The 26,251-nt window shown below is 34.7% G+C and overlaps 1 protein-coding gene across 1 annotated transcript in view; it reads left to right on the top strand.

The window, feature by feature from the left end:
- The window catches only part of LOC115211096, a 66,332-nt gene that overhangs the window by 25,838 nt on the left and 14,243 nt on the right, over positions 1–26,251 (top strand). The window lies entirely within an intron of this gene.

Raw genomic sequence — 26,251 nt, 5'->3', positions numbered from 1 at the left:
TATGTGGTATTTTAGAAGAGCTAATATTTTTACGTATTGATGCAGTGCTAATTATTATTATTATGATCATTTTTAATACGATATTTTCTTAAAAAATAAAATTGCTTGATTTAAAAGAAACTGAAGCGTAATTTTTTTTGTTAATGTGTCGGGTAAGTCTAGATATATATATTGTTATTCAGCTTTATTTTCATATATATATATATATCTGTTATTTTTTACTTGTTTTACCCATATGACTGCGGCCATACCTGGGCACCACTTTGAAGACTTTTAGTCGAACAAAACGACTACAGGACTTTTTTTTAAAGCCTAGTATTCATTCTATCGGTCGTAAACACACAACCATATATATATATATATATATTAGAATAATATCCAGGTTACCCATGGTACATTCACCTCTCAGAATCAAGAATTTGACTATATTTAATTTATTTGTTCTATATTAATCTAGTTTACACCTTTTAGTACCTTGCCTGTGAGGGCATGAGAATTGGAGTGCTGCTAAGAGTTGGGTTTCATTCAGCCTCCTCTTTATACACGTCTAATATGTTATTTTCTCAGCCAGAGCCGTCGATGAGATGTTTCAACCTTCCATAAAGATACATCAGTTTTTCAGTGTTCACTTTAGTTGATCCTTGTATTCTCACCTCGGCTCCTACTGGACATGCATCTTATAAGTCTTACATAAGCTCTTCTTACAGTCAGTGAGTAATATGACATTCTTTCAATATGTAGTGCCCATTGCAAGCATGGCTGTGTGGTGAAGAAGTTTGCTTCAGTCCCACTGCATTGTGTCTTGGGCAAGTGTACACTTATAGCCCTGAATCAACCAAAGCCTTGTGAGTGGATTCAGTGAATGAAAACTGAAAGAAACCAATCATATATGTTTATGTGTACTTTGTCGATGCTATTCATTTCCTGTCTTCAGTGAAAAACATGTTTGGCTATGAAGAAATATTACCTTACTGAGAAACAGGTGATGGTTGCTGACAAGAGGGGTATCTGGCTGTAGAAAATCTGCCTCAACAAATTCTGTTTCACCCATGCAAGCATGGATGTTCATACTAAATTATTATGATGATGATTGCAGCTGACAATGTAACACTTCAGCCTCAATGCTGCTGAGTCTGGCTCAGTCAAGTATTTCATTATTTGTAATATGATTTTGCCAGTGTATACACAAATTGGTTTGCAGCTTTGTATGATGGAAGTTTTCCAACATTTTTATGTTTTTTCAATAAAGCATCCTGGCTTCACATCTATATCCTTACAAGAAGGTTATGAGAACAACAGCTTTGTAAACCATCAACTTGGTGCTTGCTTTGATTACATCTCAACATAAGAGGCTTTTATACATTTTCTCAATGCAACATATGCAAGGCAAATACATTTTGAAATTTCATTGGATCCTGTTGCATCTTTATTTTATCCTTGATGTATCCCAGATAGCAAGAAACATTCAACTTGTTCAGTGTGGTTGATTTGAATTTGAAAATAAGTGTTTCTATTCCAGGTTTTTTACTTGTTTTACCCATATGACTGCAGCCATGCCGGGGCACCACTTTGAAGACTTTTAGTCGAACAAAACGACTACAGGACTTTTTTTTTAAAGCCTAGTATTCATTCTATCGGTCGTAAACACACCAACACACAACCATATATATATATATATATATATATATATCTTAGAATAATATCCCGATTACTTATTGTACATTTACCTCTCAGAATCAAGAATTTGACTATATATAATTTATTTGTTGAGATTGTGCCAAGACCTTTATTTTTTTAAATTTTATCTTACACTTCAAAATGTTCATAAACAGTCACAAATATGTTTGAAGCAGCCTTGGGGTCTTCAGGACTCTGCTTTCTGACAATGTTTTCAGTATATTGAAGCTTAGAAGTAAAGACATCAGTTTTCCTGTTTTTAGCCACTAAAAGTTGAAAGCATTTCCATTATAATGAAACTAAATGGGAATTACAGCTGGTAATTATAGTACTAATTGCAGCATAGCTACAGGATATAGATTAACGCAGTCAGAGAAAGAACAGCATCCTGTTGAGCACCCTTACCAATAATAGAAAGACAAAATGGTTTTCCCTTAAATTATTTATCTTGTCATATCATAATGAAGAGCCCTAAGAAATGAAGTGGGTCTCCAGAGCAATCAGGAATCTTCATCATAGTGCCATATGGCATCAAAAGCCTTGATAAGATCACAGGAAAATGTTCAAAGAGAACAGCTTTGTTAAACACTTGGGTTTGTCATAAGGAAACAATGATATCTTCCACACTGTGATCAGGTCTAAATGCTCATTGGCCCTTTAGAAGTATTTGTTCTACAAGCAGAAATCAGCCTACCTATAAAAGTTGTTATGAGGACTTTTCCAACTATGGAGAAAAGAGAAATACTTCAGTAATTTACACGCTATATTCATTCTTTTTTAATTTCATTACCAGAATTTTATCTGATCCTCCAAGTGTGTTATTTCATATTTTGGAGATCATCAAGGTTCTGTCAGGTGTGGAGGAACAGTTTACTGCTATGGGACAGTGTCCCTCAACTCTCTATTTCTCTATACTTTGATGTACTGTTGTCATTATATTCAAGTGATGTATGTGACGGACAATTAAATTTTCAAAATGCTTTCATCATCTCACCAGTATTGCATTTTTTTTACAGTGAGATTTCCATCTGCAAATTATTTGGGACCTTTTTCATGTCTGTGTGCCTAAAAACTTTGAAGAAGCCTCTTGATTGGTCCTTGTCTATAGTCTTATATTTCTCGAGGCTTTGTCAAGCCACCATTAATTCTGTGTATTTCTAAGTTTTCTTTGTTGTGTTTCTGACATGACAAACTCTGTATTTGACTTTACAGTTAGTACTGTTCCCTTTGTCAAGTTTTACTCTTTTTCCTTTCTACAATTAGTGCTTTTATTGTGTGGCTATTTTCATTGAACTGTTTAGCTTACTGTGTGAATCAAGGTTTATTTTTGCAACATCAAGTACTGCTGGTTTAAGTATGCTCTTCTTCAGTCAAGATCCCAAAGACTGCTTCAAAAAGTACAGTAATTGTTGCTAACATTGAGATTTTTAAGACATTTTAACATATTTCTTCCTTTCAACATTGTGTTGAAGTCTGGATAAGCATTTGTATATGAATTTTATAATTTTTCTTAGTGTTACTCTGTTCAGCACTCTTCAGTAGATCACATTGATCCTGTGAGCTGCACATTTAATATATCAAGTCCATGTAACAACAAAATCAATTAATTGTCAATTATTTGAACATGATATATCCATGTTTAACGTTTTGAGAGAAAATAGTTATGAGGTCAAACCCCGAACAAAACTTCAGGAGTTAAAATCTACTTACATTGCATTTACCTGTGTCATCCAGTGATAGACTGTGTGGAATTACATGTAGCAATCCATAGAAAACATCCATGAATTTTTTTTTATTATTCACAAGAGTTAGAGCATAAGCACTGATGGCAGTGAGAAACTGATTGTATGTATACCTATATTTGAAGCATAATTTCAGAAAGCTACTGTATGATTGAGAAATTAATGTTTTTTCAATATTTTGATTTTTAGTTATGTATACATAAATAGTTTACATTGTTGCTATAGATACAGCAATTGACTTTAGTTTGCAAGGCAAACAGCTCTGCATAGATTGTTTAAGGGGTTCATCTGTTATGATCATCAGATCAACACTATCTTCATTTCCAGCATCTTGGTCTCGTGACATAACACAAAGATAATGCAACAGTAGGGGTAGTGTTCTGCTGCAGTGGACTGTCAGATACCCAGTTTACTGGAATCTACCTCATCAGACACTGCCTTCATCTGCTGGTATTAAGAAAATTATCATTGAGGGCAAGAGTTTGTGAGAGTGCCATATTAAATAGTAGCTCTTACCAAGTATTGTGCATCTGTAGATGATTCCCATTTCTAAAATCTTTTGTTGAAATCTTATAAATTTAGATTTCTCATATCTTAACATAGTTCAAGGGGAAGTTCTTTTTTTTTTTAATTAACTTAATTTTTGTAAAATTCATGTAAGTTTGTACCACGTGGAGAAACAAGATCTGATGTTTGAAGTTGAGTCTTTTATGAAAAATATTTGGGAATTATGTATAAAGTGAGCCATCTCTAATTTCCTTGGATTCTGATTTCTACTTTATTTTTTAATTCTGAATTGTCTTGTTTCTTAATTAAATTTTGAATAACAAAAGAATTCAACTGAGAAATGTAACTAGGTTACAAATTTAATATGCTGGCAGTTTACCTGTCCTTAATCAGTGGTAGTTGTAAGGATTGTTAAACAAGTGGAAAATGAAGTATTCAACTGTAGTGAATCAAAACCATTTCAAGACAAACAAATCTAGTCATGTAGTTGTGAGTCATTTGGATGAACTAATGTCTGAGAAATTTCCTTGTAGGTAATTGTTATTAACAAAATCCCTGTGATATAATTAATCTCTTGACAATTAATCACTGATTGTAGTGTTTTCAGAGTTAAGCCAGTAAACAACACAGTAATAATGCAGTGTTACAGCCCTCCTCCCTTGGTGTGGTGATAATTTCTCAATGAGCCAAAGCCACAACATAGTTTCAATTCCCAGTTAGAACTATTTTAGTTCTGTGTTTGATGGCATTTAAAGTGCACTTTTTCTATTAAAAAAAAAAATTAATCTCAAAAATCACCCTGAGTTCTATATGCAAAGTTGGGCCTGTCATAAGCTTTAATGCAGTAAAAACTGTCTTCCTGAATATGCACTGCTACAATTAGGGTGCATCTTTTATGCCACCAAATACGGTTTGATGCTGTTACTCTTAGAAAAGTATCAACATCACAACTTCACTTTTTTTTCTTTTTTGTCAAACCACCCAACCCATACCAGCATGGAAGACATGTTAAATGATGATGATAAATAAATACAAGACCCTGGAAATCGTTTTATAATTACAGCAGTCAAACATATTTTGTGATTTGATTATTTCATATGGCTACACATTGTGAGTAATTAAAAATGTCTCTGGTTCTCAGTTTAAAAAGAAATAGTTTCTTTATATAAGAATCTTGTCTGAAGAATGTGAGAGTAGTGGATAAGATAGGCATGTGTCACAAAAGAGTACAATAGGTCTGATCTACTGAATGAGTAAAGTAAATATGAAGCTGGAACTAGCAAAAGAGTTCCATGGTAACCAAGTATTCACAATATCAAATGTTGCATGAGACCAAGTTTCAACAATTCGCATAGTATAAACATGTGATGTAAAAAGAAAATGAGAAGCAGGTATATTTTGGAATATTAATAGATAGGAAACATAGTTGAACTGCAGCCAAAATTTAAAAAATAAAGAAAAGGCTATGATTTTTGTAAATGGCTTAACGATGAAAATAGCAATTTTTGACATGCGGTGTTAAATAGAATGTAAGATGTTTATTCAGACTATTAAGCTATTTTCTTTTTCTTTTTTTCTTTTTATACACGCTATTTTGACTGATGTACTTTCTGGTTTCTTTGTTAACATACATTATAGTCTGATCAGACGGTTACTGGTTGAAGTTATTTGGGGCTGATTCAGCTGGAAATATAATTTTATAAATCTGTTTAACCCTCTAAAAGTTACATAGAAATATGAATAGTTTTAATAAAAGTAACAGTGACGATGATGATGATGACAGCAATGATAATGGTCTTACTTTTTTACTTGACAAACTTCTAAGAACAAATATTTGATAAAATGAAAGTTTCCTTTGAGAAATTGGTCTACTTAGAATTGCATAATGTGTGAAAGCTTAGCAAAAAAAAAAAAAAAAAATTAAATGGTTGCAACAAAAATGTGAATCTAAAACCTTAGAAATGAAAATAGACAGAACAGGATTTCTGAAATGGCTTCGTTGCATTAAAGATAATACTATAATATATTCCAGTATTGGTGATTATGTTACTTTTTTCTTTCAATTAGTAATTTAATTGGAGCATTCAATTAGTAATTTAATTGGAGCATTCAATTAATATTTTTACATTAAGTTTGTTCTGTATTTTTAAGTTTTAATTTGAATTTTTAACTCAAGAATAGATTAGTGTGGAATATTATGTACATTTTACAGAGTTTTAGGTTTTTATTTGTTTTGGGTTTTTTTTGCTGTTGGGTTTTTGATTTTTCTTTCTTCTCTTCCTGTCCATTTCCCTCAAATTGTCTGCAACTTATTTGTGTTCTTCGTAACGTGAAGATATGTGAGTTTGTCTTTATTTTTGGCTGTACAAACTAACTGCTGCTTGCATCACAATTATATTAATCAACAACAGTTGCTTTGTACTGTTTAAACTATATAGCTATGAAGAAAGGTTAACCTGTTTAGTGCTAGTGACTGTGTGTGCGTGATTTATTCTTGTGTACTATTAATCATTGCTACTAGTGATTAAAATGTTACATGGAGCTTAAATTTAGACCAATAAATCTTATTCTCTGAAAGTATATTACCTGATTACTCACGACTTATAAACTAGGTTTCTGTGATTTAGTTAGGCACTAACTATTTTATCATGATCATTATCAACAACAGAGAAAGCTTTGATATGATTGATTGCCCTGCCAAACATCCTTCGAATTACACTCTACCGTCTTCAGGACACAGTATAGTCAGGATTTCTTTATCCAGTATGTCTGAAATTAAGCTGTGTTAGTCACAGTTGGAATGACTTTCATCATATAAATTTAGGTAGTATAAAAGTAAAAGTAAGCTCAGACAACATTGAGGAATGAATTTGTGAGATTAAGAAGATGCATTATTCCTGAAAGTAAGATAATATGGCTACTACTGGAGTGCTTTTGATCATGGGCATGATAGATCTGGGTGTACCTGAAGCCAAAAAGTCAGCTATCTCAACAGCCACATCCTTCAGTTGTTCTACCTTCTTGTGATATCATGTGCTGCAAGCAATGGGCATTATGACCGTGTTCAGCACACTGTTACGGATTACAAACACACTTGAGTTTTATCAGCTTGCATTGGAAAACAGTTTTTGCTATGAGCATAAACCATGCAGTCAAGAAATAACTTAACCCTTTTGTTACCACCCCGGTTGAAACTGGCTCTGGCTCTGAGTACAAATGTCTTATTTTCATAAGTTTTGAATTAAAATCTTCCACCAAATCTTAGTCACAATTTATGTTCCTAACACTAGCTGAATGATAACTAAGTTATTTTACTAAATTCTTTGTTCTATTTAAAGTACTTGAAAGAAACACAGAGCATCTCAAAATAAATACAGTAATGAAAGGATTAATGTTATTTCTTCCTTTCTACTCAGGTCCTCCTTCATTCAGTTATGCATTCGGCAGATCTTTGTCTATCTCTAGACACACAATTGCATATTTTGAGTTATTATTCCTGACTTGAATCTGCTTATTTGTGAGGCATTTAAACTTCATATCCAGAATTCATCGCACTTTTCCTCAAAAGTTTTTTATATTTCATTGTTCCACCACTTTGAATTTGTCATCTAATTGTGTTGGAAAACAGTTCCAAAACTGCTTTAACCCTTTTGTCACTGTATTTATTTTGAGATGCTCTGTGTTTCTTTCAATTACTTTAAATACAACAAAGAATTTACTAAAATAACTTAGTTATCATTCAGCTAGTGTTAGAAACATAAATTGTGACCAAGGTTTGGAGGAAGATTTTAATTCAAAACTACTTCTGAAAACAAGATATTTGTACTCATAGCCAGAGTCGGTTTCAGCCGGGTTGGTAACAAAAGGGTTAAGATTTGATGTTCCTTATTTCTTAAGATCTGTCAGTGAACTGGTTCTACACATTCAAGTTATCAAGTAATAAAAACCAAAAATCTATTTTTGTTAGGATGTAAATTCAAAACATAATGGAATGTAACTAAACACCACAAAGTATTTTATTCTGATATGCTAATGATTCTGCCAATTTACAGCCATCATTATATATTAACATGAACCAATGATAAACTTTCCAAGTGGTTAATTGACCTGTTAGAAACAGCAGCACAATCTTCCTTAACCCTTAAGCATTCAGATCATTCTGTTGAATGCAATGCTTATCTATTCACATTGTTTTGAATTAAGCATCTATTATCTTGTAGCTTTGAGATTTCAATGATATGATTGTATATTTTTGGAACGACATTTTAGAGTAGGCACGAGAGGCAAGATCTGGCCAGTTTGAACATAAAACAAGTAGAATATTTTGATTAGCTATGTCCGGTTTAAGTGGAGGTGCAATGGCCTAGTGGTTAGGGCAAGGGACTCACGGTCGGAGGATCGCGGTTTCGATTCCCAGACCAGGCGTTGTGTGTGTTTATTGAGCAAAAACACCTAAAGCTCCACGAGGCTCTGGCAGGGGGTGGTGGCGACCCCTGTTGTACTCTTTCGCCTCAACTTTCTCTCACTTCTTCCTCCTGTTTCTTGAGTAACACTGCGATGGACTGGCATCCTGTCCAGCTGGGGGGAACACATACGGCCACAGAAACTGGAAACCGGGCCCATGAGCCTGGCTAGACTTGAAAAGGGCGCATAAATAAAATAATAATTTTTTTTTGTTAATTAGTTTCTTTTATTTTGTATTTGGTTTGCAAGATTCCTGATGTGAAAACATTGTTGAAACAGATTTTGTTTTTATCTTGGGTGGGTCCGTCTTCTAATAAGAATATTTAGGTGGGACTTTTTTTTTTTTAATTTAATTTTGCTGGATTGGCTTAAGGCAGTGGTCCTCAGTTGAGATCCACATGACCTTTGGGGTTCCATATAAGTTTTTGTCATAAAAATTTATCTGCAATAAATTGGTAGTACTTCTATAATACACAAAATACCTTAATATCTTTTTTTTTTTCATAATATTTAATTATAAAAATATATGATTTTTTAAACATTAAATGGTTATAAGGGTCCATCTGAATGAAACAGGAATCAAGGGGGTCCATAGGTAAAAAAAACAGTTGAGAAGCACTAGTCTAGAGGAAGTGTGTGTGCCCATGACTATAGCAGGCCTGCCAAGATCATTAAGATCAATGCATTTAATTAATTACGGAGATGTACTCGCATAGCAAGTAATTTGATCTGAGATCGTGTGCTGAAACGAAAACAATTGCAGCGTGGAAGGTGTTTATAAGCCATTTAAGAAACACACAAAAGCCGTTTCTTAAATTGTTGCTAATCAAAAACTGCAGGGAGAGAATTTCTGAATACCAACACTTTGTTCAAGAAAGACTGGATATAATGGTTAATGCAGGGATTAGGCAATTGGGCACAATGTGGGTGCTAGAGGGTGGGGGCAAGGGAGTGGTGTTGGCACAAGTCCAGACAGCTCTGAGGAGTTGGGCAATAGAAAAGGCAGAAGGAAAGAAAGACAGCGTAACTGAGGACCAGAGGTCAAAGTATATTGTTGACTTTTCTCTCCTCTTTCTTTTTGCTGGGGTACCTTTTGCATTAGGCCCTGCAACTCACTGATGCACATTTCATCTACTGCCATAGGTAAAATCATCTGTAACAGAGTTTGAACTCAGAATATTAAAGGACTGAACAAAATCTCACAAAGTATTGTGTCGAACGCACTACCACATTACCACCTCTGCCATCTGTTACTTTTTCTTTCTTTTTTGTCTAATTATATGAATCATGGATAGTTCAGCAAATTATGAATTACTGGACTAGTGTTTTATGACACTAATCACTCAACTGTAAATGAGTGTTATGTGCTAATTGCTTCTGATGATAATTAAATTGAATGTTTCTGCCCAGTTATATATATATATATATATATATATATATATGTATATATATCATCATCATCATCGTCGTCATTTAACGTCCGCTTTCCATGCTGGCATGGGTTGGACAATCTGACTGAGTACTGGCAAACCAGATGGCTGCACCAGGCTCCAATCTGAGCTAGCAGAGTTTCTACAGCTGGATGCCTTTCCTAACACCAACCACTCTGAGAGTGTAGTGGATGTTTTTACGTGCTACCAGCACAAGGGCCAGTCAGGCGATACTGGCAATGACCATGCTCAAATGGTGTTTTTTACATGCCACCTGCACAGGAGCCAGTCCAGTTTTAAAACAATAAAGTTTCTAAATTCATGTTCAATGCTTCCACACTTTTGCAGTCTCATTTTCAAGAACTGAAATAGATTTTGCATCTGTGAAGGTGTGGAAATGTTGAATGTAGATTTATAAACTTATATCTATAGGAACTATCAGTTCCAGGTAACTGATAGAAAATATGAAAAATTTATAAATATAAAGGATAAAACTGGAACATAGTCAGGCCTTCAATGAAATATGTATGAAAGAAAAGTTTCCACTCCCCCCCCCACACACACACACACACCATTTTTAGAACATTTTAACTTGTGTGTTGTGCACTGCTATCACATTCTTCGAATTCACCAAAGCATTAGGTGCTAACATTTTAGCAGTGCTTGTCTGTGTAATTGGTTATTCCTTTGAGGTAATCCCTAACTCAGACCCTGTCGAAGCTAAGAACTACACCTTTGTAATTCAACTAGCAGTATCGCCCGGCGTTGCTCAGGTTTGTAAGGGAAATAACTATAAAAGCATTTTTAGAGAGTTATAGCCAAAAAATAGCAAAAAAATGGAAAATAATGATGGTAAATTTTTTTGAGAGTAAAAAAAGGTGGAGTTGCGTCCCCTAGACAGTTTGCAGGTTGTGTTTCTGATTCTCGACCCCATGTCGAATTTATCGATTTTTTTCAGAACTGGGGGAACTTTTCAAAATTTTCGCTGCGTTAGTTTTGAATTATGACATTGGGCTATGTGTGTGTCAAGTTTCATCAGAATCGGTTGAAAGCCGTGGTCAGGGTGAGGGTACAAGCAAACAGACACACAGAAACACGCACAGACAAACTGCCGTTTATATAGAGAGAAATGATTTCAATGCATTTTTTTCTGTGGGAGGACCACAAAAATGTTGCTTTGTTATTTGGATGTAAATAAAACTAAACCCTGTTCAATATGTTTTTATACCGGGCAATCAGTGTATTTTATATGAAAAATAAATTAAGCACAATAAAAGCTATAGTCATACATGTAAGTACATAGAAACACAATTTCATTCAGATACTTACTGGCAGCTAATAAAGATTAGTAGTGCATAATTTAGTCAAATATTGACCAAACACATGTTAAGAAAAATGTCCTTTTGTTTTCATTCATCTTGTGGCTTTTTGCCAAAGCTAGAAATATTTATGATTAAAGTAATACAGAATATAAACTGTGTTAATGAACTTCATATCTGATATAATTTTAGATGATAAACAATAGAAGAGTGTATGTCTGATTTAGGTTAGGGTTACTATATCCCTTTATGTGTTTAGTTCAAATCCAAATAGAGCCAGTGTTAATTTACATATTTTTGTAAATAAGTAACTGGACTGATGTAACTAACTGTCCCTTCCATCAATATTTCTGGCCTTGTGCCTAGATGATAATTGTTATGACCAGTAGAGTGGCTAAATGTAGAACATCAGTTTGCACCTTTAGTTTGAATTTACCAAGGCCAACTTTATCTTTCATTCATCTTGGGTTGGGCTGGGGTTAAAGTAGGTACTAGATATGTACTGATTCTGATTATAATTGACTTCACCCCTTCCCTACAAAATTGTGGCTTCGTGCCAAAGTTAAACACCATTTCTATTATTATTGCATATGTGGTAAAAGAAAGGCAGTGAAGTGGTATAAACAATAACATCAGACAAAATATGTTGCAGTATTGAATTACAGCACCTCATGTTTCTGGTTGATGAAATAAGTACTTGCTGTGTATTAGGGTCGATATAATCCTAAGCAAATTTGGGCCATTGTAAGAAATGGTTATCAAGGACAGTGAACTGGCAGAATTATTAGAACATTAAATAAATGCTTTGTGATATTTATTTCTGAGTTCAAATTCCAGCAGTCAACTTTGCTTTTCATTCTTCCGGCGTTTATGAAGTGTGTAATCAGTTAAGCCCCTCCCCTCAAAAATGCTGGCCTTGCATCTAAATTAGAAACAATTATCATTATTATCAATAGAAAACCAAAATGTTTTGTGGTATTTAGTGATGTCCCTTTTAAGTACTAAGTCCAATATCTTATGAGGTCAAGTTTGCCTTTCATCTAAATCACTGAAATTATTCCCAATCAAGTACTTGGTTCAACAAAAGAAATTATTATTACGAGCGGGACCTGTAAATATTTCACGGAATTAATGGTAAATTTATTGGGTTATTTCTGAAAACTTTATCCAAAAAACCTGAAAGCATAGCTTGTGTTGTGTCTGTATCAAAAATAGTCACTCATATGCTAATCTTTGAAAAGTGAAGGAAATTGGAATACAATGATTACTTAATGCACTTTATAAACTTTATACACAGCACTCTCCCTCTCTCTCTCTCACTTTTTGCCTTACCCTCTTTTTCTTTCGCTGTCTGCTTTTCCCTTCAGCTAATCACGTGAAAGCGTTACAGACAGGCTAAGTAACAAAGGAAAACAACTTAGTTCAAAAGAAAAAAAAATTACACATCTCACTTACCACCACCTCTCCCTCCCCCTAATCACTGGAAGCATTACAAAGAGGCTAAGTAACAGAAACAAGCAGAATTATTATAAGATGGTAAAGAGACCTAGCAATACAGTCATGTAGTAACCAGTTATGCAGCTATCCATTTGTTTCCTACTGAAATCCCACTAGAACCAACTACTTTTCCCGAGGGTACAAGCATTCAAGCCAACTCTTCTGCAAAAACTGACCTGATGTCATGTCCGTCTTTATTGCTTTTGTTACTCTTAGAGTGGAATATATTCATGACAAGCCAATTAATCTAAGTTGGCTTCAGTTTTTTGTTGGAGCCATTTCACTTCCTGTTCTTCCAACATAAAAATATCTAGGTTTTGTATTCTGTGTGAAAAGTAATTATTAGAGTTACTGACATAGTGGATAGGTGATTAAGTCCTAGACTTGTACATAATCTCTTAAAACACTGAGAGACTTTGTGTACCAGTGCTTAGTTCTAGTTTCATTGGGTGAAGTGAATGGATGATAAATCTCCCTCTGGGTTTAATGCCAGCAGATAATATTTCCATATGACTTCTTTTTTTTTTTTTTTTTTTTCTGACGATTGTACCAACTTGGAAACAACAAATCACCTGCAGCAGATTTGAACTTAAACCCAGTGTGTTTTTATTCCAACGGTGGCACGTATAAAGCACCAGCCGAACATGGCTGATGCCTGCGCTGCCTGACTGGCATCCATGTCGGTGACATGTAAAAAGCACCAACCGATCGTGGCCGTTTGCAAGCCTCCTCTGGCCCCTTAGCCGGTGGCACATAAAAAGCATTCACTACACTCACGGAGTGGTTGGCTTTAGGAAGGGTATCCAGCCATAGAAACACTGCCAGATCAAACTAGAGCCTGGCGCAGCCTCCTAGCTTCCTAGACCCCAGTCAAACCGTCCAACCCATGCTAGCATCGAAAACAGACATTAAACGATGATGATGATCCAGTCGAGTCATCTTTCTCACTTCTACATAGAAAAAAAAAACTATATTTATCAGACCTAGTCTTCCACATGCCATGCAACACTATTTACTTTTACACCACCGATAGAGCTGTGAATATCTGTTCTGTGTAGTAAAGTGATTTTAGGAAAGTCACTTAATATCTTATCTCACAAATAAATATTTGATGTATAATTAAAAATCCATTAACATTGTTATTATTTCTTATTTCAAAGAGTAGTGTAATGACAGAAACAGTAGACTTTTATCATGACCATCCTTATTTCCTTAATTAAATTTACTACAACCAGTACCTTCTGGAAGTGACCTTGTAAGAAATAAGGGCAAATTCTGTATTGTACACACAATTTAAACAGTAGGGGCACATGAATTTCTGGTTCCCCATCAGTCTGCCGGAGATCCCACTGCATTTTTTCTGTTTGTTCTTTACTCAGTACGTAAGGCTACATTTAAATGGCACTTAGATTTTGTACTCTCTATTACTAATTAAGAATTTTGTGTTTACCATGATGACTTTTAGGCATTGGGCCACCTTTAAAATATTACTTTGAGTCTGAAACTTTTTTGTTGCTCAAGGTGCATGTCATCAGCATTAAAAGTTTCTAAAGACATTTTTTTCTTTAGTCAGACCTTAACTATAATAAATATTATTGTAAGACAAAGGCGGCGAGCTGGCATAAACGTTAGCATGCCGGACGAAATGCGTAACCGTATTTTGTCTGCCGCTACATTCTGAGTTCAAATTCCGCTGAGGTCGACTTTGCCTTTCATCCTTTCAGGGTCGATAAATTAAGTACCAGTTATGCACTGGGGTCGATGTAATCGACTTAATCCGTTTGTCTGTCCTTGTTTGTCCCCTCTGTATTTAGCCCCTTGTGGGTAGTAAAGAAATATATAATAAATACTGTTGTATAGCAAACAGATCTCTGGTGAACACTCACATATTTACAAACTCTTCCATTAAACCTAAATTGATTTACCCCATATTTTACTTGAACAGCTGTTACAAATCATTCATCTACATAACAATTTTTCTTTGGACCCATCAAGTTGTGGAGTGTGGGCTTCAGTTGAAGGCCTCTCCAAGGCACCAAATGTCAAAGAGTAGTTTCTTTACAGTTGTCTTTCTAGAAATATGACATCTATGGTTTTACATTGTAGTACAAATCCACACTGCATTACATCTCGGCTAATCATATTTTGTATTGTCATCTCAACCAAACCAACTTTCAAATCTTTTACTTCTATAATTACCCTTCTTTGCTACACTAGCCATTGATGAAATCATACATTGCTTGATTAACTAAGCAAATTATTAGTATAATTCCTACTTCACCTTCTCTCAATTTATTTCTATTGCATTTTGTATTTTATTCAATTGATTTGCATTTCATATAACCATAACTTCAATGTATAAGAGCAGGGCTGCTATATGTTTAATGTTCACGCAATTTACTAATAAATCAACAGTCATTACTCTACTTTCGTAAAAAAAAAAAAAAAAGAGAGAGAATTATAAAAATTTCCTAGCTTTTTTTTTTTCTATGATTCAGCAGAACAAATAAGCAAGCAAACAACCATGACCAAACAGTAAAACAGTGGCACCTGATGGAGTGATGGTAGCTCAGCACAATAATTTAAAATAAACAAGCAGATCTTGATTAAATACTCAACAATGGTGTTGCAACAAAAATATATGGCTCCTGGTACATTTTGTCTGAAACTTTTATCATAACACTATGCACTAAAAAGACCTTTCTTAAACTATTCTACTTCATTTTCTCCATACATTACTTTCTTCTACTCCTTACCCTTTTTTTTTTCTTTTCATTTTTCATGTATGTAATCTGCAATGGTTCCTCTGTTTATTTTCCCCCTCCCCTCAACTACTTCCCTTTTCACTATCAAAGAGAAAAAACATTAAGGAAGCCATTAACCATTATCTTCTGATCTAGGCCAACCTAATCAGTACATTGCCACCAAACCTGTCAAAGTTAGTTAGCCAGCAGCACATTGTGTTTCCTCTTGCTACTGATAATGAGCTGTGATAAAACAAGAAGAGTACTACACTCTTTATTTTACAATTTCTTTACCTGGGCTTGGTAATATGTTGCAGTATAATTTTTGCCTTAGGCCACTAATCTTTAAGGAAGTGAGTTCAGTCCTGCTGTATGGCACCTTAGACCAACAAAAGCCTTGTGAGGGGATTTGGTAGGCAAAAACTAAATAAAACCTATTTCTTTACTACCCACAAGGGGCTAAACATAGAGAGGACAAAGATGGACAGACAAACGGATTAAGTCGATTATATCAACCTCAGTGCGTAACTGGTACTTATTTAATCGACCCCGAAAGGATGAAAGGCAAAGTCGACCTCAGCGGAATTTGAACTCAGAACGTAATGGCAGACGAAATACCACTCAGCATTTCACCCGGTGTGCTAACTATTCTGCCAGCTCACCACCCTAAAACTAAATAAAACCTGTCGCATGTGTATGTGTGTTTGTGCATCCCCTTGTTCAGACATTTGATGGTTGCATTGAACATCAATGTCCTACAAGTAAGATTGTTCATTACCAGTCTCTATGAAAATCATGTCTGGACAGAGTAAAATCTTACCTCACTTAGAAACAGGTGAGGATTAACAACCGTAAGGGTATCTAGCTGCAAAAAATCTGACTCAAAAAGTTCCAAGCATGGAAAACTGGACATTAAATGACGATGATGTTGTATGGTTGGTTAAGTTAAACTAGTATATTACTGATACTTTTTTTGTGTGTGTGTTTTTATGAAACCCAGATGGCTGGAAGGAAAATTTGAACCTACCAGAATTTGAACTCAATACATTGCAAAAGGCACCATTCGAGTGTGATCGCTACAAGCGTCGCCTTACTGGCACTTGTGTCCCGTGCTAGTAGGGTGCTAAGAGCACCATCCGAGTGTGATTGTTGCCTGAGTGGCTAACTCGCTTCCGTGCTGGTGGCACGTAAAAGGTACCATTAGAGCGTGATCATTACCAGCATTGCCTTACTGGCACATGTAAAAACATTCGAGCGAGGTCGTTGCCAGTACCACCTGACTGGCCCCCATGCCGGTGGCACATAAAAGCACCCACTACACTCTCGGAGTGGTTGGTGTTAGGAAGGGCATCCAGCTGTAGAAACTCTGCCAGATCAAGATTGGAGCCAGGTGCAGCCATCTGGTTCGCCAGCTCTCAGTCAAATCGTCCAACCCATGCCAGCATGGAAAGCAGACGGTAAACGATGATGATGATGATAAATTCATTTGGCACTACCATTTCTGTCACTTACTGAACTATTCTTGCTTAAAGGCTTGATTGTCTTTGAGACTTAAATTTATGCCTTTTACATTGTCTTCGACAAAACAGGTTAGCAATGAATTTGAAAACGTTCGTGTATATATTTCGGTCTGTTAAATTTATTCTTGTAATAATCGATGTGCAGATTAGTAGGTCAGTGAGATGGGGAGAGTAATGGTTGTGCTGTTATTAATAAATATTGATTTTTTTTTAAGGCTAGGCTCAAAGCCAACTTCTGTAGGGCTGGGATACAAATGATTGATTTCAACCCTCATATAGTATTGGTATTAAATTTTATCGATCTCTGAAGAATGAAGGGCAAAGTCTCAAGCAAGATGTAGGAAAACACGTGGATCAACATTTTTTTTTTTTTTTTACCTTTTTTTGGTCACCACCATAATGGTATTTCTTCCTTTGTGCACAGGGTCACTTGATAGACCTGTTGAAGTAGTGTGTGGGTTTGTATGTATGTATGTATTATTATATATATATATATATATATATATATATATATATATATATATATCTGTATGTATGTATCTATATATATATATATAATATTATATATATATATATCTGTATGTATGTATCTATATATATATATATATATATCTGTATGTATGTATCTATATAATATATATATATATATATATATATATATATATCTGTATGTATGTATCTATATATATATATAATATATATATATATATATATATGTATGTATGTATCTATAATATATATATATAATATATATATATATATATCTGTATGTATGTATCTATATATATATATATATATATATATATATATCTGTATGTATGTATCTCTCTCTCTCTCTCTCTCTATATATATATATATATATATATATATATATATATATATATATATATATATATATCTGTATGTATGTATCTATATATATATATATATATATATATATATATATGTATGTATGTATCATATATATATATATATATATGTATCTGTATGTATGTATCTCTCTATCTATATATCTCTCTCTCTCTGTATATATATATATATATATATATATATATATATATATATATATGTATCTGTATGTATGTATCTATATATATATATATATATATATATGTATCTGTATGTATATATCTATATATATATATATATATATGTATCTGTATGTATCTATATCTATATATATATATATACGTATCTGTATGTATGTATCTATATATATGCATATCATCATCATCGCTTAGGGACCGGTCTTCATGCTGGCATGCGCTGGATGTTGGAGCTAGCTAACAGGTAGCTGTCTGGACTCAACTGTCTGTTGTAGCGTGTAAGTGTGTGTGTATACACACACACATATATATATATCATCGTCATTTAATGTCGGCTTTCCATGCTGGCATAGGTTGGGTGGTTTGACTGAGGGCTAACAAGCCAGAGGGCTGCACCAGGCTCCAATCTGATCTGTCAAAGTTTCTACAGCTGGATACCTTTCCAAATGCCAGCCACTCCGAGAGTGTAGTGGATGCTTTTATGTACCACCGGCACGAGGGCCAGTCAGGTGGCAATGGCCACGCTCAAATGGTGCTTTTTATGTGCCACCTGCACAGGAGCCAGTCTAGCGGCACTGGCAACAACCTCGCTCGAATGTTTTTCATGTGCCACCAGCACAAGTGCTAGTAAGGCGACGCAGGTAATGATCACGCTTGGATGGTGTTTTTAACGTACCATCGGCACAAAGGCCAGCTTGTTGCTCTGGCCCCGATCTCACTGATATGGTACTCTTAGCGCTCCACTAGCACGGATGCCAGTCATCAAATTTGATTTTGATTTCGATTTCACTTGCCTCAACAGGTTTTCGCAAGCAGAGTTTAGTATCTTATAATTTAACACACTCACCGTTACATTTCCACTTGTTTCTTTTTCTAAAAATTTTGTTGCATCTTGCAACTTTTTCAATAGTCTTGACTCTTGAGAGACTATTGAAAAGGTTGCAAGACGCAATGAAAATTTTAGGAAAATAAAAATAAGAAATAAGTGGAAATTTTACTAGTATGTTAAATTATAAGGCACAAAAAGAAAATGACTCTCCCTAGACACAACAGAATATGTCTTCTAATTTGTTGTATACCTTACTAGTCATTTCTTACAATATGTTGTGTGCATAATATATTATGTCATCAATTTCCTTCCATACCTAAGATAGCATTTGTTTAAAGTTTTGCAAACACAGAATGTTGCAAAAATTATTAGAGAATGAAAATTACTGTAAAATAAAGTAAAAAAAAATATTGGTTATTTGTTATGGTCATTGAGTAACAGGAAATTGACGTCTGTTAACGTAAGGGGAGATTAATATTAATGGATATTAAATTTGATTTGGAGGTGAATGTTGCCCACTAAATATATACACACATGCAGTCGATATACTGAATTCTATGATGACCATTTTCTGCTTCAATTAAGGATTCTTTGATTACTGTACATCACAACTTTTTATATGCAACTTCAGTTGCGCACAAGACTTGTGAATGCTTGGTTGCAAAAAAACTAGGTATTAATCTTCATGCAAGCCTCTTTTCTGCTTTCTGGTGGTGTCAAATGTGTTTCTTCTCTACATCTTCAATTACTTTCCAGCAATGAGAGCACCAAAGTAAATGGTTGGTATCAAAGCCCTCCAGTCTTGAAGTGTTGATGTTATTCCTCTATGAAACGTGCACACACACACACACAAGTATTCAAGGCTGCTAGCTATGCATATATGTATACATACACAAGTACACAGATGCATTTAGGTATACTTGCACAGCTGACATGCACAATTTACATATATATGCATCAGTTGTGTGTATAATGGATTCTCCTGCTAATTTCAATATATGAGCAGCCAGTTGTCTGATCAATTCATCATCATCATTCATCTGTTTTCCATGCTGGCATGGGTTGGACTGGCTGAATAACTTAATCATTGAATTACTGTATAAAATGGGTGAGTTGTCTGCAGACATGTATCCTTAATATAATTCTCAGGTGAAATCAAAATGTCACAGTTGACTCTTTGAACTACAAGTATATGTTTCTACAGTTTCCATCTATCCAATTTGAATCAACCTGAAGTTAAAGTAAAGATACTTGCCCAAAATAGCATGCAATGATATCATAGTTGTGGTGTGACTGTCTTAACCACTCAGTTAGCCAAGCCTACATCCATGTGTGTATATGTGCATACAACACGTCACATATATCACTGTTTCCCTAGTGATTTTAGGACCCTGTCTTCTTTCTTAATAAAACTTATGTTCCCCCACCTTTTTGTTTAAGGTTGCTTTGTGGCCCCTCAAATCCAGGTTTAGCTTTTATGTCTGGAATTTCTTCTAAAACTGTTACAGATTCTGCTATAATAACTATCACCATACAGGGGTTCCCATGAACAACCAGTTTTAAGCTCTTTTATTGTGGCCTGGGGAACTATAAAAGAAGGAAAGCCCCAGTGAACCCCTGCTTACATGTTAAATATGTTATTAAATTCATTCTGACTCTCAAATTGCTAATTACACCTCTGTACATGATTGTTACAACGGCCTTCACAAGCCAGTCTTCTATCCTTTGTTCCTTTAGTAAATATCATATGTTGAACCCTGCTCAAATTATCATACTCCTAACTACTTTTCCTTCAGTTGCCTCACTAGGAAGATAACATCAATAGTGCTGTTTTCTAGTATAAAGATCTCTTTCAACTTCCATAGCTCCTTCTCCAGATTATCTTCTGTTTCTAGGTTTATGTATTTCTTACTGAAGTCCGTCATCAAAAGTCTCTGTTGAGTAGTGCATTCTTGATTAAAGAAAGCTTCAAACTCTCAACTGTCTATTTATCCTGTTTCCTGATGAGAATGAAGTCTGTCTAATTCATTTATTCACCAGATGGTTTCTTAAAGTTAGCATTGCAAATCATTTGATCATTTGCATCACAGAATTCCAGGATCCTTCATTCCTCCTCATTTTTGCACCATATCCAGAACCATCATGGATACCAGAGTGACCATTATGATATTGACCACCACTATGTTCGTTAAAATTGCCCATTGTGATATGTGGTTACTGTCAATTGTTTTCACTCAGTTGTTTTCACTCATATAAATATTTTATACACTCTGTCTATCAAATATTCAGATGCAAAGTTTTCTATATAAAGAGATGGCGAAAATTTCTCAAGATATTTCTATTCATTAAACCATCTGGCAAAAGTTCAAAATCTTTTTAATTTCCATAGTTACATATTATATACAAAGTTATTCAAAATTAGCCAGAACACTTTGCATGATATTGAATATATGAATAAGCCATGGCAATCTTGTATTATATTATATATAACTTACTTGGAAGAGGATGTGTGGCATTCAATCATATAATAATATAAATAATATATATATATATATATATATATATGTCAGCAGCAACATAATTATCATTGTTTTACTATCTACATTCCCATGCTTGCATGGGTCAAGCAGAATTTGTTGAAGTAGATTTTCTACTGCCATATGCCTTTCTTGTCACCAACCCTCATTTGTTTTTGCACTGAAGGTTGGAAGTGAACAACTCTACATGCACAGCAGTGATATTCATTTTACAACCATCATGCAATGTCAAGACACACAAACACGTATGTATGTATGTTCTAGATGAACCTACCTTTCGGCAGAAAACACAGATGCGGGCAGCAGTGTCGAACTCCCTTGTTGACTAAGTGCCATGTATCAGAGGGGGTTTCACATACTAGTGTAGCACAGTCAACGGTGGTGCCTCAGCATGGCCACAGATTTTGGGCTGAAACATTTTAAAGGATTTATATATATATATTATATATTATATATATATATATATATATATATATATATATATATATATATATATATATATATATATATATATATATATATATAATATATATATATATATATATATATATATATATATAAAACATTATTGGTGAATTGAAGAAATGGAGCTGAACGCAGATTGAACAGAAATCGTTTTATTTCATTCTACACGTGTTTCGAAAGGCACAAATTACCATTTCTTCAATTCACCAATAATGTTTTAATTTCAATTATCCGCACCAACGCACGGTTGCAACGCCAGATGGTTGTACCTCCAACCGTGCTGTTTACTGCTGTGATTTTTGCTACTAAGGTATCGGTTAAACTTTTGATTAATCTACTACAAGATTATTCATCTTTCTATTTCACATAATATATATATATATATATATATATATATACCGGAGTAAACACATAAATGTGAAAAAAGGTGGAAAAAAGAGTACTCAAATACCAGTGGTAGAGCAATATGCTTTATTTAAAGCAGCAGAAAATTCAACAAAACCTGTTACTCTGAGTTTCCCGTTGCCGTTCATCGGACAGTTTTTGCTAGAATGGAACCGATATATCAATTTTTTCTGATGCTTTAAATAAAGTATATATATATATATATATATATATATATATATATATATATATATATATACTCACAAGGCTTTGGTTGTCTCATGATTATTGTAGAAGACGCTTGCCCAAGTGGCCATAAAGTGGGATTGAACCTGAAACCATGTTGTATGTATATCCTCGTCATCATCATTTAGCTTTTGTTTTCCATGCTGGTATGAGTTGGATGGTTTGACAGGAGCTGACAAGGTTGGGAACTGCACCAGGTTCCATTGTCTGTTTCATTATAGTTTCTATTGGTCAATGCCCTTCCTAACACCAGCACCAGTGCTTTTTACATGGCTCCTCCACCAATGTTGTTTATGTGGTACCAGCCCTATGCTTTTTACATGGCACATATATATAATCATCACTTATTATCTATATTTTATGCTGGATTGGGTTGGACAGTTTGGTAAGCTTCAACATGTTACGGGACTGCAGTAGGCTCCAATGTTTGTTTCCACATGGTTTTTACAGCTGGATGCTCTTCCTAATACAAACTTTTTTTATAGAATGTACTGAGTGCTTTTCTGTTTCACCAACACCAGTGAAGTTGCCGAGTAGCTTACAAAGCCAGACCCCTTAATTGAGTGAAGGTGTAATACTGAGGAAGGTGGCTTATGTCTTATACTAGGTGTGAAAAGTAAGAGTATGGTAGAAGGATAAGAACAAGTGTCTTTCTATTGAAGATACATGGCTGTGTGTGTGTGTGTGTCTTTTTAACAACTCTCGAGTCCTTTTCTAAACTGATTGTATTTGAACAAGTCTTATTATGTGTTTGTGAGCATACAAAAATGTTCAGTTCCATTGTATGGTTTCTTGGGCAAGTATCTTCTACAATAATCCTAGGCCAATCTAAATCCTGCGAGTAACTCTGGTAGATCGAAACTGAAAGAAGCCTGTTGTGTGGATGTATGTGTGTTCATGTGTCTCCTTCTCACTAATTGTTAATGAACATCACTGTCATGCAAGCTGTGTCATTCATTTGCAATCCTGTGTGGAAACATGACTGGCTTCTGCAATGTTTGTGTTTAAAAGACTTAGGAAAACATTAACTTACTTGGAAACAAGGAATCATCATCATCGTTTAACGTCCGCTTTCCATGCTAGCATGGGTTGGACGATTTGACTGAGAGCTGGCGAACCAGATGGCTGCACCAGGCTTCAATCTTGATCTAGCAGAGTTTCTACAGCTGGATGCCCTTCCTAATGCCAACCACTCCAAGAGTGTAGTGAGTGCTTTTACATGCCACTGGCACGGGGCCAGTCAGGTGGTACTGGCAATGACCTTGCTCGAATCTTTTACACATGCCACTGGCACAGATGCTGGTAAAGCAATACTGGTAACGATCACGCTCGAATGGTGTCTTTTACGTGCCACCGGCACGGAATATTGGCAGCAAGAAGAGGACCTGGCTGTAGAAACTCTTCTTCAATGGATTTCATCAGGTTCATGTAAACCTGGAAAAGTGGGTACTAAAACAATGATGGTGGTGGCCATGGTCTCTATTACAGACTTCTATTTTGTTATTTATCACAATGTAACCACAGCAGAATTGTATATTTTCATTTTCACTTGGCTACAAACTATTTGATTTCATTGCTATTAATTTCAACAGTTTGACTAAAAAAGCTTGCTCAGTCAGGGTCACTCCCACTTGTGCAGCCCCTTGGGCAAGCATTTTCTACTATAGTCCCAGACCAACCAATACCTTGTGAGTGAAATTAGTTGATGGAAACTGTGTGGAAGCCTGTCATATATGTATATGTGCATATATATGTAACACACATATATGCGTGTGTATGTACCTATGTTTGTGTTACCCACATACAATGCTGTTTGGCAACTGATGTCGGGTTGTATATGAACCTAGCAGTTCAACAAAAGAGATGGATATAAGTACTAAGATGAGGGGCTTTTTTCTGTGTGTGTTTGTATCTATGTAAACTGAAACAAGTAAAAGATGGTGGGCCATTGTAGGAGACTTTATATGGTTGTTCAACCTGCTATAAACAACTTTACTTCAAATCACATCTTATTGTTTGAAAAAGAAAAAAAGCAAGACACATTAGATAAGTCCTAGATTAAAAAAAAAATAAAAAGACAAGATGTACACAGGTGGAACACATTCTGATTATAAATGTTCAAGACACAATAACAACAACAGCAGTAAAATAAAATGAATTTGCCTAAAGCAAAAGAAAAAATGGTCAGTCTAGCAAATTTAAGTAAAACTGTGGCACCAGATGTTATATATTAGTTCAGATATTTTTTCATTGTACTGTTAGACTTGTAGATTTTGTGTTCATTTCTGCTACAAATCTTTTGATGTGTTTCTAAATAGAATACTTCAATTCTGCTTGTCAGGAATAGATGACATGCCTTCTAGAAATGTGTCCTATCCATGAGGAAATTTAACTCTTGTCTACATTATGCCAGAAACCAGACCTAAGCTTGAGGCTAGAGAATCGCATACAATTTTTAATACAATTAACATAAATAGACTAATCAACTCTGTAAATGTGGATTAAATATTGATGTATGGATTAAAGGTAGATTAAAAGAAAATCTAGATTAAGATCTCGCCTGAAGATATGAAAGAGGTAAACAAAATTTTAGGACCATTATGTGCCATAATAATATATAAAATAGTTAAGATAGCCATCTGAAGAATGTTTATATATTGTTTTTATTTGTTCTAAAATAAGCTGGTAAAACTGTCAATGAATCATTGAGTGGATAGAAATAATGCTTTTGTTATGAGAATTCTTTTCTATAAGCTTCTGAAAATCCAATCATCATCATCATCATTGTTTAACCTCTGCTTTCCATGCTGGCATGGGTTGGACGGTTTGACTGAGGACTGGTGAGCTAAAGATTACACCAGGCTCAATCTGGTCTGGCAAAGTTTCTACAGCTGGATGCCCTTCCTAACGCCAACCTCTGAGAGTGTAGTGGGTGCTTTTTACATGCCACCGGCACGAGGGCCAGTCAGGCGGTTCTGGCAACGACCACGCTCACGCTCAAAGGGTGTTTTTACATACTACCTGGCGGTAATATTAATATAAAACTGGAGAGAGTGAAGAAAATATGTGGTTGTCATTTAGATCCAGCTCAACCTTCATAAAAAGTGTTCCTGCCATGGTCATTCAGTCTTAAGTCCTTCTTTTTAAAGACATTAATGTGTAATTTGAGGCAGGCTTGGCTACTTTTACTAGCATGTCAAGTAGCACATAGAAGTTCCCTTGTTGGCTTGTAGAAAGAATGTGAACAAAAAGATGTTCAAGTGTTTCAAATAATTTGTTGTGAATTGATCTTCCCACAATGTGGAAAGTAACATTTTTTGCTGTATATATGAAGCTCACTTTTCTCTCTAAGTTTAAATTTTCTTCTTGGTTATATGTACACTTCTATACTATATATACAACAGGTTGAGGTGTAAGTCTATATTATAGTGAGCTGTGCATAAAATTTCGTGTCTGGAAAATTTGCCGTAAGAAATTTCACCATATAGGAAAATTTGCCATATGGACAATGATAGAGCATATATCAGCATTTTTAAAGATAAAAAAGAAAGAATGTTAAAAGGTTTCATAAAAACAAGTCTTTAGTCAGCATCAGACATTAAAAGGAAAACATGATGATGTCATTTAAAAATTTCTTTCAATGAATTTTCTTATGGCAAAAATGTTTACGACGAAATTTCTTGAAACCATTATATTCAGATGTGTTTTCAATTAATTATTACTAAAAAGTGTTAATTGTTGATTATCTAAACTATGCTTACTTTTATCACTAACATTAGTTTTTCCATCATTAAACCAAACAGTTTGTTTTTTTACAATAATCCATTCATATTTCATCTCTGAG

Source organism: Octopus sinensis, linkage group LG1, assembly GCF_006345805.1.
Source record: "Octopus sinensis linkage group LG1, ASM634580v1, whole genome shotgun sequence".
In the NCBI taxonomy this organism is placed as follows: Eukaryota; Metazoa; Mollusca; class Cephalopoda; order Octopoda; family Octopodidae; genus Octopus; species Octopus sinensis.
Note: the sequence above shows the minus strand (reverse complement) of the source record. Positions and strands in the feature narration are given on the sequence as shown.